The sequence below is a fragment of the Erpetoichthys calabaricus genome, chromosome 12, assembly GCF_900747795.2.
Source record: "Erpetoichthys calabaricus chromosome 12, fErpCal1.3, whole genome shotgun sequence".
Lineage (NCBI taxonomy): Eukaryota > Metazoa > Chordata > Cladistia > Polypteriformes > Polypteridae > Erpetoichthys > Erpetoichthys calabaricus.
Window position 1 is genome coordinate 111,195,974 of NC_041405.2, and position 16,060 is coordinate 111,212,033.

Sequence of the window (16,060 nt, forward strand, 5' to 3'; positions counted from 1 at the left end):
AAAAAAAATTAAATCTGTCCACCGGAGTCTTTTAGGGGAAAAAGGAGAGACAAATACCCCATGCGCATCCCCCTACCTGCATTCCCTTTTTAAGGATCAGTCAATTTATGTTAGGAGGAGGATTCATTTCTAGTTATTTGAGTGCATTATCATTGTGTTAGTTCTTGCCACATTTCAATATTATTTTGGGATGACTAGTTAACCTTTGCGTTAATCAATGGATAAAGGATAGTGGATCGGTACTCTGCCTCTGGGATAGTAATGCTAGTTTAGCTGCTATTGTGCCAAGTGAAAAGATCCTGTTCTGGTTCACGAGTCAAAATATTTGAGGAGAAAAATGAATCTTTGTGGATAATAGAAAGGTCATAAACTTTGAAATGGGTTCTCAGTAGTTAAAAGCTGCTGGGTAATTTTAGAAAGTATGACTTACGCTACCTGGTTTGGCCCATAACAGAAAGGATAAAAAGATCTGTAGACAACCCCAGGATGTATCATCTTCGAGGGGAGAAATATAATCAAAATGTATTTGCTGCTGATTTGGATTTCTTGAAGCTAGGTGAATATTGTTGAACACAGAGTTCCACGAGACAAAAGATATAGAACTGATATCATGAAACCAGATTATATTGTTCAGAACGGGGTGGATAGGTGGCCTTTCACAGTAAATTGTGTGAAAGAGCTGTTCGTGTTGAATCAGTGTATATGAAAGAGAAGAAAATTTGAAGAGGAGAGGAAATTGGTGAAAATATAGGGTCATTAGAAGATTTAAAGACTGACCATAACTGTAGATAGAAGAGAAAGCGGTTGGAAGGCAATTTAAAAATAGGGGACAGGTCCTGGAACATGTAGAGCCCATTCTTATTAAATATCTCTTCAAGGAGAAAAAGAGGAACAGAAAGGGCTTGACAAATGAAAGAAAATTGGAGTGTGAGCATGCTATTTTTTGACACAATTGCAACTATTTTTCACTGTGATGCCAAATGTCCAGTGCATATAAAATTAATGGGCCCAACTTTAAAGACTGTGGGAGAGTAATTTCAGAGATGTTATATTTGGCTCAGTTTTAAGCCAGGCAGAAAGAGTGTCTGGAGGAGAGAACCAAATTCCATAATGGGTGAAGAAGAAAGTGATAGAGCTCCATATTAGGCAATGAGACTCCCACCTTTTGTTTTCTGCATGTCAGGCTAGAGTGCCTTTCTTTTTCTTTTATTGAACTCTGAACCAGCATGCCACTGAATAACCATACAGCCAAAGACACTCTCTGATTAAGTTTAAATTAGCCTGATGTCTGCAGCCTATGAGTTACAACTATATGATGATTTATCAAGAAAACTATTAGAAACCAGACTTGCAGTTAATACTGTACCACACACAAACAGGACAGTTTTTCTTGACTTCTTGGTGTCACCAATGCAGCTGAAACTATACAATGATGTGTAAATACTGTGTATAACTTCTAATATTATTTCTATGATTAAGCAAAGTATATTGTTTGATTAGAATGTCATTAGCAGTGGCCTCATTGAGCGAATGATAACCAATAGCAACTAATATTTTTACTGTACCATAGCCACCATCCTCTAATGTGCAGTTTCCTGTCAATGACAATTACTCAGTCATCACCAATACATTCAGAAGAGTAATTCTCTTACTGTTTGAGGAGGCCTTCAGTGTTCACTTGGAACTCTTTCTCGGACATTCATACCCCTCCTTCTGTCTCTCTCTTATATTGCACCTTATATTGTATTTTTTTTTTGGCTAGTCTTGAATTTTCTTTTATGCTCTCACCAGTGTTACAATTTTCTTAAAATCGTAGAAAGAACTTTGAATGAACAGTGAAAGGCTCCTCAAGCAGTTTTCTCAGCCACAGAGTAATTTAGATCAAGACCTCAAAAAACAACCATTTTAAATCAGTAAATAGTGAATTAAATTGTGCTTTAGTCTCTATGACCTTATAGGATTCAGAACAAGCCGTAAACTTTATACCTGACATACAGTACATGCTACACCACCTGATTAACATTCTTATTTAATTTATAGGCAATAGCAAAATCAAAAAAGGCAAGAGTAAACTGAATGACAGTTTGTGTTTTATATGTATTTTGTATTGGTATAATTAAGTAAAGTAAATGCTCTTTGAAAATGTTACCTCTTGTGTTTAAATATAGACCAACTTTAAAGCTAATTGCTTTAATTTGCTCTGTCCATATGCACGTAGTTCAATTTGTAGAATCCCTGGGGAAAAGAGCAGAAGGTAGTGCTGCTGTCAGTACAGTGTCTATGCTAAGTACATGAAGGTGTGAGAATGTAATTATTGGCCTCTTAGTAAAGGTTCTTTGCACTCATCAAACAGTGCAGGCAGAGAGGCTGCCACTTACAGTAAAAAGGATATTTATCACAGGGATTCTCACCAAGAATCTAAACAAATTCCCTGCATTACTGCAACCAACTGCTGTGATTCAGCCTATACACCAAGTAAATGGATAAAGCCATTGTCATAAATACCACTTGTGCTGAACCAGTGCACTATAGAAAATGTCAGTGGATATTGGAGCTTTCAGTTTTACATCACTGACCCACTAATTTCTTTCTGATATCTCAGAATATAGCTTTAAGGAAATGTTAAAATAAAAGTAGGAAAATGTGAATAAAAGGAAAAAAATGAATCACTATCCATTAGCTTCTGACATTATTTTCTCATTCAGCTTTAAACTTAAGTGCTTCTCAGAGGGTAAAAAATGTTCATTATATATAAAGTAAAATTCTGAAACCCACTTAACCCAATTCAAGTTAATGGGCACCAGTTCATATCCCAGGAGCACTAAGAATAAGGTGGGAACCAAGCCTACCACATGGCTTTTGCATGAACACATGCACAGTCACACTGGGCTAATGTGGAATCACCAGTTCACTTAACAGGCATTTTGAATTCCCAGAAGAAAGCAGGATGAATAAACACAGCACAAATATTGACCTGGCCCAGCATTTTATACCTTCATGTTCATTCTACTGTATGTGAAAACTTGATTCTTGGTATTAATAATATCCTTTTATTACATTCTTTAATCTAAAAACTAATTGGATAGCCCAAGAAGATCCCACTCTTAAATAAATTCAGTATTGTGCACTGATAGACTACTCTTTACTATTTCAGCTACCTTAATCCTTGAAAAGTGATAACCAGCACCCACAAAAGTATGGAAATTTGCTATCAGTATAAAAATGTTTTACTACTGTAAGAAAAGTTATTGTATCTTTATGAAGTGTGTTACTTTTACTATAAGATATTGATCTCCCCAATACTTATTGTTAGTACAAAAAACAGCCACAGATTACATCATGACAACTAACTAAAAACAGTAAGTTCAGTTCTGTTACTTAATATGGGTCTACTTTATCTAAATTTGTATAATAAACTAATTTTTACTGCAAGCAAATATATGAATACACTATAAAAATACTCAATTTTCTATGGCAAGAGTGGTAAGAAGCTGATGTCAAATTCAACAGTAAGCCAAGGAAGGCATTAACACTGGAGAAGATACTACTACTCAAACACCGAAGAATCATACTTATACAAATGACACAAAGTTCCTTAAAATACGGAAATCCCAAACTCTTTTCATTTCATTGGAAACTAAAATATTCACTTTTTCGGTCTTTAAACCTGTTCCTTTAAATGTATTCAGGATGTGCCAGTTTTATTTTGTACATGTAGTTGAAAGATTATTAGATTCACCTAATGAATGGTTGGCTGATCCTCAACTTACCTCAGGATAGATTAAATCTGTAAGGAGATGGTTTCAACAAGGTGTGTCAAAAGTGAGGCACAGGAATGCTGACCCGTTTGGACTGCACTGTGTGTTGAAGTGATTTTACAAATTACCTGGTGGGGAATCACTGCTTTTAAGAAATTTGTCCATATCATCAAACATATAGTACTTGATTGGATTAAGATATGGTTCCATATTAAGCTTTATTCACTACCTTAGTTCTGGAAAATTACCTGGACATTCTTAGCCTTGAGGCGTGGAGGATTATCCTGAAAATGTAATTAGGATACACATACTGTATACTGCAGCCATGAATGGGGAACTTGAATGTCAATGAGCTCAAGATATTCAGTCATACCATGGGAGCTGTTATGTGTAACAAAACATTATCCCACACTGTTTCACCTCTACTAACTTAACTGCATTTTTGTGATTTGGCAGAATGTGTCCTGGGACTCATCTAGTTTTTACGTTGTTCCTACGAGGTTTAGTGGTCACGTGTATACAGCACATATTATACACTAAGTACATTTAGGGCCCAGTTTACAAACAAGGTCCGTTCCTACCGTCTGTTTTTATTTTAAATTTGTAGGCAACTTAGAAGAGGTACATACAGTTCTTATTTAGTGACAGTTAGCCAAATGTTTTAGTATATAGAATCTAATTTACCTTTCTATGCCATATAAACTCTTAAGAATACTTCCAGATACACTAAAATATCTTAAACATAATAATAATAATAATACAGTAATAATAAAAGTGACTACATATAGCAATGCATTGAAATAAGAGAGAGAAAATCTTTATCCTTTAAAATTTTTCCAATCATTGACCAATGGCGTTTCACCTCTTTCCAATCACTTTTTTCCATTTTATTCTCAAAGATGGTTGTTTTCCTGTTCTTTGATGCTGCATCTCCAGCACTTGCATTGGATATATGGTCTGGAGGCATTGTTACAAGGGTAAATAAGAGAAAATTTCAAGCCAAATACAAACTTACACACACAAAACAGCTTTAACACTAGAATCCCAGAAGCCTAAGAAAAAACTCGGAATCCCAGGCCACCTTAAATTCCTTCGCACCTCTCCCTTAGCATCTTCTGTTTTGTAAATGTGTCGATTAGCTCAAACGGCAAGCAGCCTGCTATCCCATCCTCCCCACCACCGGACCTCAACTCGGTCAAAAAGTTCTCCCAGCTCAAGTCTTGTTTATCCGTGTATGAGGTGCCTGGAGTTGCATAGGGTAAATAATATATTGTTATTTGAAATACATGCATTTCATGTGTGTTCTGTGTCTACAACGATCTGTGTAAATGTTGGATGACAGGAAATGCGAGAAACGCAAGAAATGTTGAACACATACCTAAAACAGAAACATTTTTCATGTTATAGTACTAACAACAAAATTTTGACATGGAGTGTAAAATGTGTGAAGTCCAAATATCAAATAAACACTTATACAAAAGATACACGTATAACAAAACAAGTGGGCTTTTATTCAAGAATATAAAAGAAGAAAAAGGTTAGTGTACAACACTGACACGACCGCTTGGGTGGCGCAGTGTTAAGAACTGCTGACTCATAATCAAGAGGTTGCTGGTTCAATTTCGGGCGCTTTCTTGAATTACCATTTTGGGTAGTGTGCTGCTCTTATTGTTACTATTATACAATAAAAACATACATTTGATTTGAGTCTGTAAAAGCTGGTGTAAATTTATGGTATTTGTAAAGGTTAGCATTTTTTTTTATTATTCAGTTTTATTTTCTCAGTCACATTGCTCCCCCCGATCTGACACTGCAAGTTTTCAAATAAAGACGTGCTATAACAAAGGTGAACTCAGATGAGGATGAGGGTTCTGCATTGGAGGAAGAGAACAGAAGCTCTCACCACAAGAAACGTCCACTCACACATAAGAACAACACAGCAGCACCAGGTATAAAGGTGAAAGATGACACCGTTTGGATGCAGCAACAGGTTGGACATCGTCCTTCCAGTGAATCAGCCACACCATGACCTTCAACGAAACAGCAGGGCTTACAGAGCTCGCCAAGGTATTGTGCAAAGTCCTATTTGTGATTATGTTTTGTGATGGTCTTTATATGAAAAACTTTTATATGTTACTTATATTCTAGTGTTATAACAGCAGTGTGATCTGATTTCCTTTTCTTGAGCTGATGAACCACTGACGTTACGCAATGTGTTCATTAGAAGTACAAAGAACTGTAGTGAATGTATTCATTCAAATTTTAATAAAACAGACATTATAGCAGTCTGTTGTTAAGTATGACTTATCCCTAAATCAAATATTCTTAACCCAGAGAATGTCTGTACAATGACATTCTTACTTAAATCTTCTTGTATCCAATGTCTTGTATTAATAGCCCACTGTAACTTTATTTTTTTATTTTACTTTGACATTACCAAAAAGCTATAACAAGATGTGTATTTTAAAGTGCCTTTATCATGAGCACTACATACTCAGATGGTAGTTGACTACATGTCTTTTTGTTTGTATCTGCCTTCAGGCTCTATTGTCTTCAGTGTGTTTATGACCACAGGAACATTGTTCCCAGACATCTGTGTAAACCTAGAGCAGGTTTGTAGTTCTTTTTAGATACATGTGGGGTCAGCTAGCACCTGTTACCATAACATGTTAAGAGCAATTTAAATGGGCATCTATGTCCATTCTCATTTTGGACTGTACAAACATCTGAACTGTTTGCAACTAGATAGCAAATGGATGTGCTTTCCAAAGCATAATCTACATACAGTATATGATGCTGTCACTTATTGAACAGACCATTACATAATGTAGAAAGGGTGGGTGCATTTGCTGAAGTTGTCAGTCAGTATTTATTTTAAAAAATTATTTTTAAAATACTATGTTTTTAATGGCTAATTTTCTATAACAAATAGATTCAAACAACAACAAATAATTCTGAGGTTATTCATACTTTATGTGTTGACAGGTTCAATACAGTGGCTGCCTAAAATAAAATATTAAAACTACCTTTGAAGAAATATAATGATGATAATCCAAGGTTTGCAAGGTGTTACAAATTGTTTGAATCTGTTACTTATGTATTTTGTTCAATATTTAAACTTCTAGTTTGCTACCAGGATCTGGAATAACAGGAGAGACGCTTAACAAAGAAGAAACAAGGACTTACTAATATGTGGAAGCCAGACGGGAATGGCATTAACTGTTTCATTGTATACAGTTACTGCTAGGACACAGAAAACACTTGTATACTTAGAGAGTACCCCAGAAGTATTTATAGTACTCCAGTGGCGCAGAGACAAAAGAATGACACTAGTGATCATCATAAGTTTGAATGTTGTCACTATTCTTGAGGTAAATGGTGAGTTTTATGGGTGTTGGTTCAGCAGGCCACCTTGCACATTTCATATCATTTTTAAAAGCAAGTGGAAAATGTTCAACCATGCCAAAACCATTGTCAAACTTGCTTTCTTGTTTAAAATGTGCCTGGACCACAGAGAAGGGGACTAAGAACTTAAGATCCCTTCCGTGTTTTCTTTTTGAGAGGACCAGAAATGCCTCACATGGGACCCACCCCAGAAGGAAGATTGAATGCTCAACTGGACTAACTGAGTCCTATGGGGTCGGATGGCAGATGAGAGGATGAAACCTTCCAAACACCTGGACCCAAGAAGATATAAAAAATGCCCTGACCAGAGAGAGAGACTGCTTTATGCACCAAACTAAATCAGCAAATCATCACTTAAGCAGTTCCTTGAGATATTAAAGCCACCAAACTTACAATTTGGGAAAAAAAAAGAGAAATATCATCAGTTCTGATTTAAAACATTAATATGTAGTCTTTATTATTTACCAAGTATTCTTTCAAGATCACACCATGCGGAGTTTGGCAGAGAACTTTAAGTTCGTTCATCCATCCATCTATTTTCTATGCCCGTATAATCTAGTTCCATGAGTACATCCCAGAAACACAGAGCGCAAGGTAGGGTACAGTTCTGGATAAGGGGTGGGCCTGCAAATTGCTTTTTGACTAGAATGACTGAATCAAATAATTCTATAATGCCATTGAGTTGTCTGTATGTTTTGCTGTTAAATATCATGGTTATTTTTTCTGTGAGGCTGTGGTCACAGACAGGATTGAGAAGCACACTGGAGAAGTAACAATTGCGTTCATTTCATCCTTAGGTATGACAGTGTTGACTCACAAGATATTCTCAGAAGCATACATTGACTCTATCCACTAGCACACCTGAAATAAGCACCTGGGTTTAAAATATCCAGGATGAACTTCACATGTGTGAGTGACACAGGGAGGGGACATATGATCAATATGAATAACAACAGAATTACGCTTTATCCTGGAATTTATCGGTTGTGCAATTGTGTGTGCCTGAAGTGACTACTCAACATTTATATTTTTGGGACACTGGTAATAATCTGTGTGTCTGTAATAGTTATTTAAATTCATCCATATCAATATCTGTTTACTTTAAAAGCTGAAAAAGCATTATGCTACTCTGAATCAGCTTTCACCATTTTACTGCTGAGTATTCTGAAACCATTGGTTAATGTGTAGTGCTTATTCCATCCATCTCTTGATTGATCCACTTTCTAACCTCCTTAGTTCATTTTAAAATCACAGGAGTCAGAGACCGGCTTATTGGTTTTGGGTGGATGGCAGGAGTTAGTCCTGTTCATGGTACTGATTGTCACGGCAAGATACAACACTCTCATGTACACAACCAACCCACAGTACCTTGCAGCTAGCCAGTTTGGTTGGTTAATTATCCTAACACACATGACATTGTGAAAACTGGAGAACCAGAGGAAAAACCCACCCCGATACCGAGCGAAAAATGCAAACTCCACATCAGCAGGAGCTAAATCAGAAATCAAACCTAAATCCCTGCAGCAGTACTAACCATTGCACCACCATGATACCCGGCCAGTGCTCACTGTTTTTTGGTTTTGTTTTTTTCTGACAGTGTGTTGGGTAGACACATGCCGCTGGAGCAGCAGAATCAATTTCTCTGGTAATGACTGGCTCAATAAACGCCATATCCCCCATCAGTCACACTGAATATCAGTCAGCAGCTTTTTGATATGTCATATGTCTGCTCTGAGTCAAGTAATGTAATCATGCAGGCATTCATTATGATATAACTCTACATTACATTTTTAAAGATGGAACCCAATTTTTTATTTATGCACCTGTCTTCCCACAGTTCATTAAAAGGTTTCGCTCCAACACAGACTCATTCTCTCTCTTGAGTGTCAGCATATTTAAGTGGAGAAAAAATGTTTTCTAGCTGCTCAGACTTGCTTAGTATTGGGGCTGCTCCTTAGGCTATGGAAGCTAACAACATGCTTTCCCTGTGGAGTAAGCTTGCTGTCAGATCCTCAACTTAAACCAGAAATTCCATTCTGTCCAAAAATAAAAACGCTTCAAAAATGTAAATAGGGAATTGCTGAGATTTTGTAATGCACTGGTGACAACAGAAAGGGAGTACAGTGTGCAGTTTTGTACAGCACATTATAAGAGGAATATTTAACCTCTGGAACGACTTATGCTAATGCCTGGCATAAAAGATGTACACTAAGTAGATGCAAAAAATCTATTGTACAATATCTGCAATAGTTTTGAGAGTAGAGGAGCAAGGAATCATTATAGTGTGTTGTTAATAATAACAGCAGCAATAATAATAATAGTAGAAACAATAAATTATCCATATAGCATCTTCTCTATGTTCAAAGCTCTTCACAAAAATTTTAAATGTAACAACAGGAAATAAAGCATAGAAAAGGGTGAAATAAAAAACAATACAAAATTACACTGGAATCATACAGCAATAAATAATAAATACAGGAAAAACAAAGCTCTGAAATAGGACATGAAGCAATAAACCAGAAAAAAAAATACAAAATACTAAAAGAAAATCCTGAACAAATTACCATTTTTGATGCCCCGTATCATGCAGAGCACCCGGACAGACTGTACAAACTAAGAGAAAGGTTAAAAATGTCAGCATTTGTTAAAAACCTTCTTGAACAGATGAGTTTTAAAGTTGCCTTTAAAAAGAATGAATTGAGTCAGTTGATGTAATTATATCTCGGAGGCTTTTGCAAGGTTTGCAGCAATAGAGCTGAAGGTTAGTTGGGGGCACAATAAGAAGAGAGGTGGGTTTTCCATCCAAAAGGTCGTTCTCATTTGAGTGCACATTCCAACCATTCACAAGAGGATTTTTCTCAAGTGATTTTATTTAACAACATTTTAGCCCAATAAATATATGTGTTTGGGTTATTGTGAGCATACACCTGGATAGCTGACATAAATCGATTATGTGACACAAGTAAATTGAGATTTTTTTTTAATGGAAGTTTTCATATCGTTTTCTGCTTGTTCAGTATAGAAGCCTACTCTCCATAAAAGTACAGCACCAAATTTTTTTAGCCTTTACTACCAAAACACAGGGTAAGTAATAAATAAAATAATTATAATTTTTGAATGGAGTATCCCTTTAATGTTAGGTAATAAATAGACCCAAACACAACTCAAAACAGGTGGCGGTGGACAAAACTCTCAAAGATTAAAGATAAAAAAGCTCTTAGCTTGGCTTTTAATGCTGGTTTAAATTAGAATATATAACGAGCAGTGGAGACAAAGAGCATATCGTTGTCATCTTATTTTATCATTATCATATCATCTTATTATATGTCTCAACACAACAGGAACATTGTTGAGTTTCTTTTCTTTTACAGATCTTTCTTTTGTTTTTTTTGCTTTTCAGCTGTGCCGAGGTGACTTAAAAGGATAGCAGCAGAGTGTTATATGTGCACCCCACCCCCCTCCACATCTTCTTTTACTAATATCATTTAGAAAATGTTCCCAATGAAAATAATAATTCTATATAATCTCCTTCTTATCGCTCTCACTTGGTACCAAAAATATTCTGTTAGTTTGTGCCTGGCCTGCATTGAACTAAGCAGGTTAGACAAGGTTACTTATGTTATATTATACTGCTCTACACACTAGAAAATCACAGATGCTATATAGGTTAGATTTTTTCATATTACTGATAGCATTTCCAATGTGATAATCATTGATAGAGCATCTGAGTTTGTTCTTTGTAATATTTTCAACCTTCTCTAAGAATATTGTTTTAAAAAGTGCATTTTCTATCAACCAATATATTTATATACAGTACAAGTAGTACCTGGTAGAGCAAAGAAGCGAAAAGCCACAAAGTCAGAGTCCACTCATCCATCCAGATGTAGTGGCTTTGCAGGGTGGTCTGATGTGAAGGTCATTAGCATTCAGGGGAGTTGTTCTAGTCTGTAGGTGATCTGAAACATGGTAAAGATACATTTCAGAATTGTTTTTTTACAAACAATAACCATAAGTGTGACATATTATTGGTGCTGCAAAAGCTACTGTCAATAACAATACGTTATAAAAACATTTTTGAGGAATAAAGCAATCTAGTTATAATTAAAAAAGCATGATTTGACTCTTGGGAAAAATAATTGTACAGGATAAGCGCTGTAAGATGGTTCTTTTATTTTATGGATGTACTAAAGTGGATTAGAATTATGAATTGTTTAAAATGCAGCAATGTAAACAATGTGCCTTAGTAATAATTTGGAGTAATGAGTATTCATTCGTTCTTTGTTTTATTTCCTTTGGGTTTCGGTAGTGAGACATCAGACAGTTTCTCTTTTGGTCTGTGGTAACAGACAGTCCAGGCAGGCTAATTTAATTCTGCTGTTCAAAGGCACAGCCGTAATACTCAGTGTTTAACATGAAGAACAACACCCCTTGACAGGGAAGGTCAGAGCCTGGCGGCAGCTTAAGTCATCTATATCCGTATTGTGAAGCTTTGTCAAGAGAATCTACACTGGTTTGTCAAGTTTAATACATGAAATAGTCAAACAAACTTGAGCACAGCTGAAGAAACACATAGTTGAACAAGTAGCATTGAAAACAGAGAGGGCAGATATTTGATAAAACAGTCTCAGGAAGATAGTCTGCCTTAGCTTTTGAAATTAAAGTCTTATGATTAAATTACTCATACCACATTTTTCACAAAAAACCTTTTTATATTATAAAAAGACATGTCAGAGTTAATCTGAACTTTGACATGAAAAATCATATTATATTAGAAGCATCTGTTCTCAGTGCCCTAATAAATTCACTAAAGGACTCCATTGTTTATATAAAATATTAATATTTCTATTAATGTAAGTAATGCAGAAGGTGTATTTTTATCCTAAAATATGAAAATATTTGCATTAAAATGAAACATTCTGTATTCCGCACATAAGTATTACTATCTAGGATTTTCTACATTTCACATCACCTGACAATTTCTCTTGTCTGTATATACTATACAGTATATTGTCACAATAAAAAACCAGGAAAAGGATTGAATGTAACTCAAGGGCTAACTAACTACCGTATATACTCACATATAAGCAGGGTGTTGAAACCCGAAAAATCGATCATAATATTTTCTTGCTTCCTCCAATCTCACACCAGTTTCTCAGACACATCAAATTTTGTTGCAGGAGCGCAGTTACCAATTTCTTTTGTTACTTCAACAACGTTTAATTTAAAACCAGCTTCCTATTTTCTTCCAATTGAGCGCTCCATCGTAGATAAGGGATGCTCTTACGATAAAGGTGTATGAAGGTGTGAGACACACAAAACTGTGCAAACATCGCTTTGGAATAGTTTGGGTATTACCGTGTGGTCACGTAGGCACAATGCATAGAAAAAAAAGGCGGTGTTAGCATATCATAATCTCTTGGACCAATAGCACGAGTTTTCCACATTCGACTTATACGACTGACATTATAAAATACCGGAAATTATACTTTAAAATCAAGCCCCGTGGTAGAACTTAAACGCGAGAATATATGGTAAATATATGGTAAAAGTCTCTGCTTCATCTTAGAGAAACTACCAGTGTAATTGTCCATGGTTAGAAGTAAATGATTAATGAACACCTCTCCTGAAAGTGGGGATAAACTGATGGGAAAGCCCACACCCACATGCCTATAAAGCGATACTAAGATCAATAGGACAATCTTCAGAACACCCCTCTTAATGAAATGGTGTTCAGAATAATGGGAAAGTCTACAGGAGTCCGAACTTACTGGTGGCATTAGTTGATTGGATGAGGTGATAAAGTTCTGCACATTAATAGTCAGATGATGGATGTATTAGATGAGGTAAAGGTAATTTGAAAAGTATAAAAGCAGGTGAATCGTTTAATTGATTGCTCACCCCATGGACTAAGACATTTGTGCATAACTCTGCGCAAATAAAGAAACGTTCTACATTCACATTTGAGCTCAGTGACTGCCTTCTTTGAAGATAGAGGAAAGTTTTTTTCCATGACAAGAACTAGAAGGAGTGGAGGTCACGGCTTAGTCTAGTAAGGTCAGCAACAGTTATTTGTGCTCAGCATAAAAGAGGGGCCAGCCCAGCCCCCCAGAGTTTATTTCTGGCATCTGCTAAAGAAGGAAGTCCAACATGCAAGCCAAAGGCATCAAAGCTAACAGAAACCATACCCTGACAACTAGAGCAAGAAGGGACATCAGGAAGCCTTGTCGAAAACTTTCATTTTGGAGACTTGTTTTATATCTGAGGCCATCTCTGATAAATGGGATGGTTGTTCCTTAAAGGACTATCTGGTTACCTTACTATTAAATGCACTCTACAGCCCTGCAGGATGGAAACTTTCATGCAAAGGTATGTGTCTTGGTCGCTTACAGATGTTCAATGATCGCATGCTTAATACAAGGCAGAACAATGGCACAGTGGTTAGCTCTTCTGTTTTACAACTCTAGCAAACTAGTATCAAATCCCAGACAGATCACTGTGATTGTGGAGTTTTCACATTATCTTGATGTTCTCATTCCTTTTCTTCAGGTTCTCCAATAAACTGATAATTTTAAAATACAACATATTAGTGAGGACGTTGTGAATATGCTTGTTCATGGCCTGTTTAGGGCTTTCACCTATCTTGTCACCGATGCTGCTGTTATTGGCTTATGGTCTTGTAACCTTGAAATTGAATTAAATAGGCTACAGAGCAATAATGTATATTTAAGTTTTGTGACAATTATCTGAAATATCTCCTCTTTTTACTTGTTTGAAAATAGCCAAAAATGAAATATACAGTATAAACATGACAAGACAGTGGGTTGAAAACAGAGCTAGAATTGAAGAGAATGACAAGAGACACACGTGTCTGAGGATTATCTTTGTTAAGCAATTTCACCCCGGGACTAGAGAGGGTGTTGAGACTAGTGGTATTGTCTCTTTCTGTTACTACAGCACAGAGAAGATGCCCAATGAGGGCAACTGACTCCACCCCTTCAGGTCGGATGACTATATATTTGAGGATGCCACAGTAGGTGGCATCTCATTCTGGACTGACACCCAACAGCAGCAAAGCTCGGAACCTGACTTGTAAGGCTATAAAACAGTGACAGTGGCTCTTTATTTTGACTTATATGTGCTTTTGTGTGCTGTTTTTGTTAAAAGCTTTACTGTTAAATGGAGTGACATGGTTGGTGCCCCAGCATTTATCAGGTTCCAGTGTTGTGCCTTGCATGACCACAGAGTCTTAAACAAGTTTTAGTTAACAGAAACATTATGATATTGTGCCGATTACCTCATAAACAAAAATAAATTATAATTTAAAAAATATTAGCTACAAATGACTTAATAAGGCTGGAAGAAGAGGTTCAGTTCATGTTAAAACCAGTCAATGTTGGAATTATAATAAGTTGGCGGAACTCGTTGGAGAGGAGTGGGAGTTCAGAATGCCAGGGAAGACACAGTCTTCAATGCTGTTATTAATGGTCTAAACCATGGCCAATGAAAGGCCAGTTCACTCAAAGGTGATTAGACACTCATGGCCTTCCTGCATCTTTCCACCGGATGTACAAAATGCATTGTGCGCAGAACAAGTTTAGCCAGATGGCAAGTGAAACTAGAAAATGTGGTAATTCTTAACGGATAATACAAATTTTAACAGTTTAGAATTTGACATAGATTCAGTGCAGACATATGTTAAAAACAGATTAGTTATCCTTTCTCACAGAGTGACGTTTTTTGAGCCAAATAATGGAGGGGAACAAGAATCACACTGCAGATTTGCTGTATATGTAAAGAATCTCTAATGCAATAAACTCCACTAACATGTAAAACGGAAATCCTTTGTCACAGGCATGACCAGTTATTTAGGAGACAGGAGGTGTCATTACAATGAAGGGATAACAGAAGTAAATATCTTCAACGGTTAAACCTGCATCTCTCACTTAGACTTTACTAAACAGAAACTTCTGCTTTTTACCAAATGATACCTTGTGTACTTCTCTACAAAGCTCACTGTTCGATCATTCAATCACTTTCCTTTTGTATGGATATAAACCTCTATCATCACACTTCAACTTATGTGATATCTGTCCAAATTTGCCATTGCCTTCACCCTGTGGTTTACTTTTTGATCATCAACAAAGTTATTCCTGGATGCCCCGTGGAATCTGGTGAATCCAAAGCACAATGCCTTCAGCCACAAAGTTTTTGTTGGAGGTCTGACCAACAAAATTGGATCTCAAGGAGACCAAGAGTACAGAGAAGAGGAAAATGTTTCACATGGGGTGAGGTCATCGGTGGAGTCCCTCAATGATCTGTTCTTGGACGTCTACCTTTTATAATTTGTATTATAATTTATGATTTATATTATTTAAGATGCTTGTAAGTCCCCCAGCCTTGCTAAACTGATCTGTGCTATTATTTTATAAAATATTTTGCCAGATGTGTTGTTGTACAGTTTGAGATGCAATTTCACAGGGTTTGTGATACTGCATGATATGAAAGACAAAATGTAAAGGGCACACCCCTAGGTTGATATTTCTGTACAATTTAACAACTTGACAAAAGCAAACCCATAAAGTATGGTGAGCAAGAAACATAAGCAAGGGCTGTTATAACCTCTCTTTCCCTAATTATGCTGGTGCAGGGCTCTCTGTGACTATTCTCACACTTCTGCTATACATGTATAAGAATTTTGTATATAAAAACAATTTTGAATGATATTACATAAAAAGTATGCAGCAACCACACAAAAAATGTCATGAATGCACATATTTTAATATGTTCTGTTAATTTTAATATGTTTAGTATGTTAATTTTTAATAAGTAACAGATTATAACATAAGCAAAATATGTGCTCTGAAATTGAATTAATGCTATGTTTAACAAAAAGTGCA

At 36.1% G+C, this 16,060-nt stretch overlaps 1 protein-coding gene across 3 annotated transcripts in view; it reads right to left on the minus strand.

Annotated features, from left to right (window-relative positions):
• Nucleotides 1-16,060, minus strand: part of frmpd3 (FERM and PDZ domain containing 3) — a 779,808-nt gene that overhangs the window by 280,842 nt on the left and 482,906 nt on the right. For 2 of the 3 annotated variants that reach the window (XM_051934418.1, XM_051934416.1), the window contains exon 5: nt 10,990-11,119. The exons of the other annotated variant lie outside the window; for it this stretch is intronic. The gene's annotated coding sequence lies outside the window, so the exon portion shown is untranslated. The remainder of the gene's footprint in view (nt 1-10,989; nt 11,120-16,060) is intronic. 3 annotated transcript variants of the gene reach the window in all.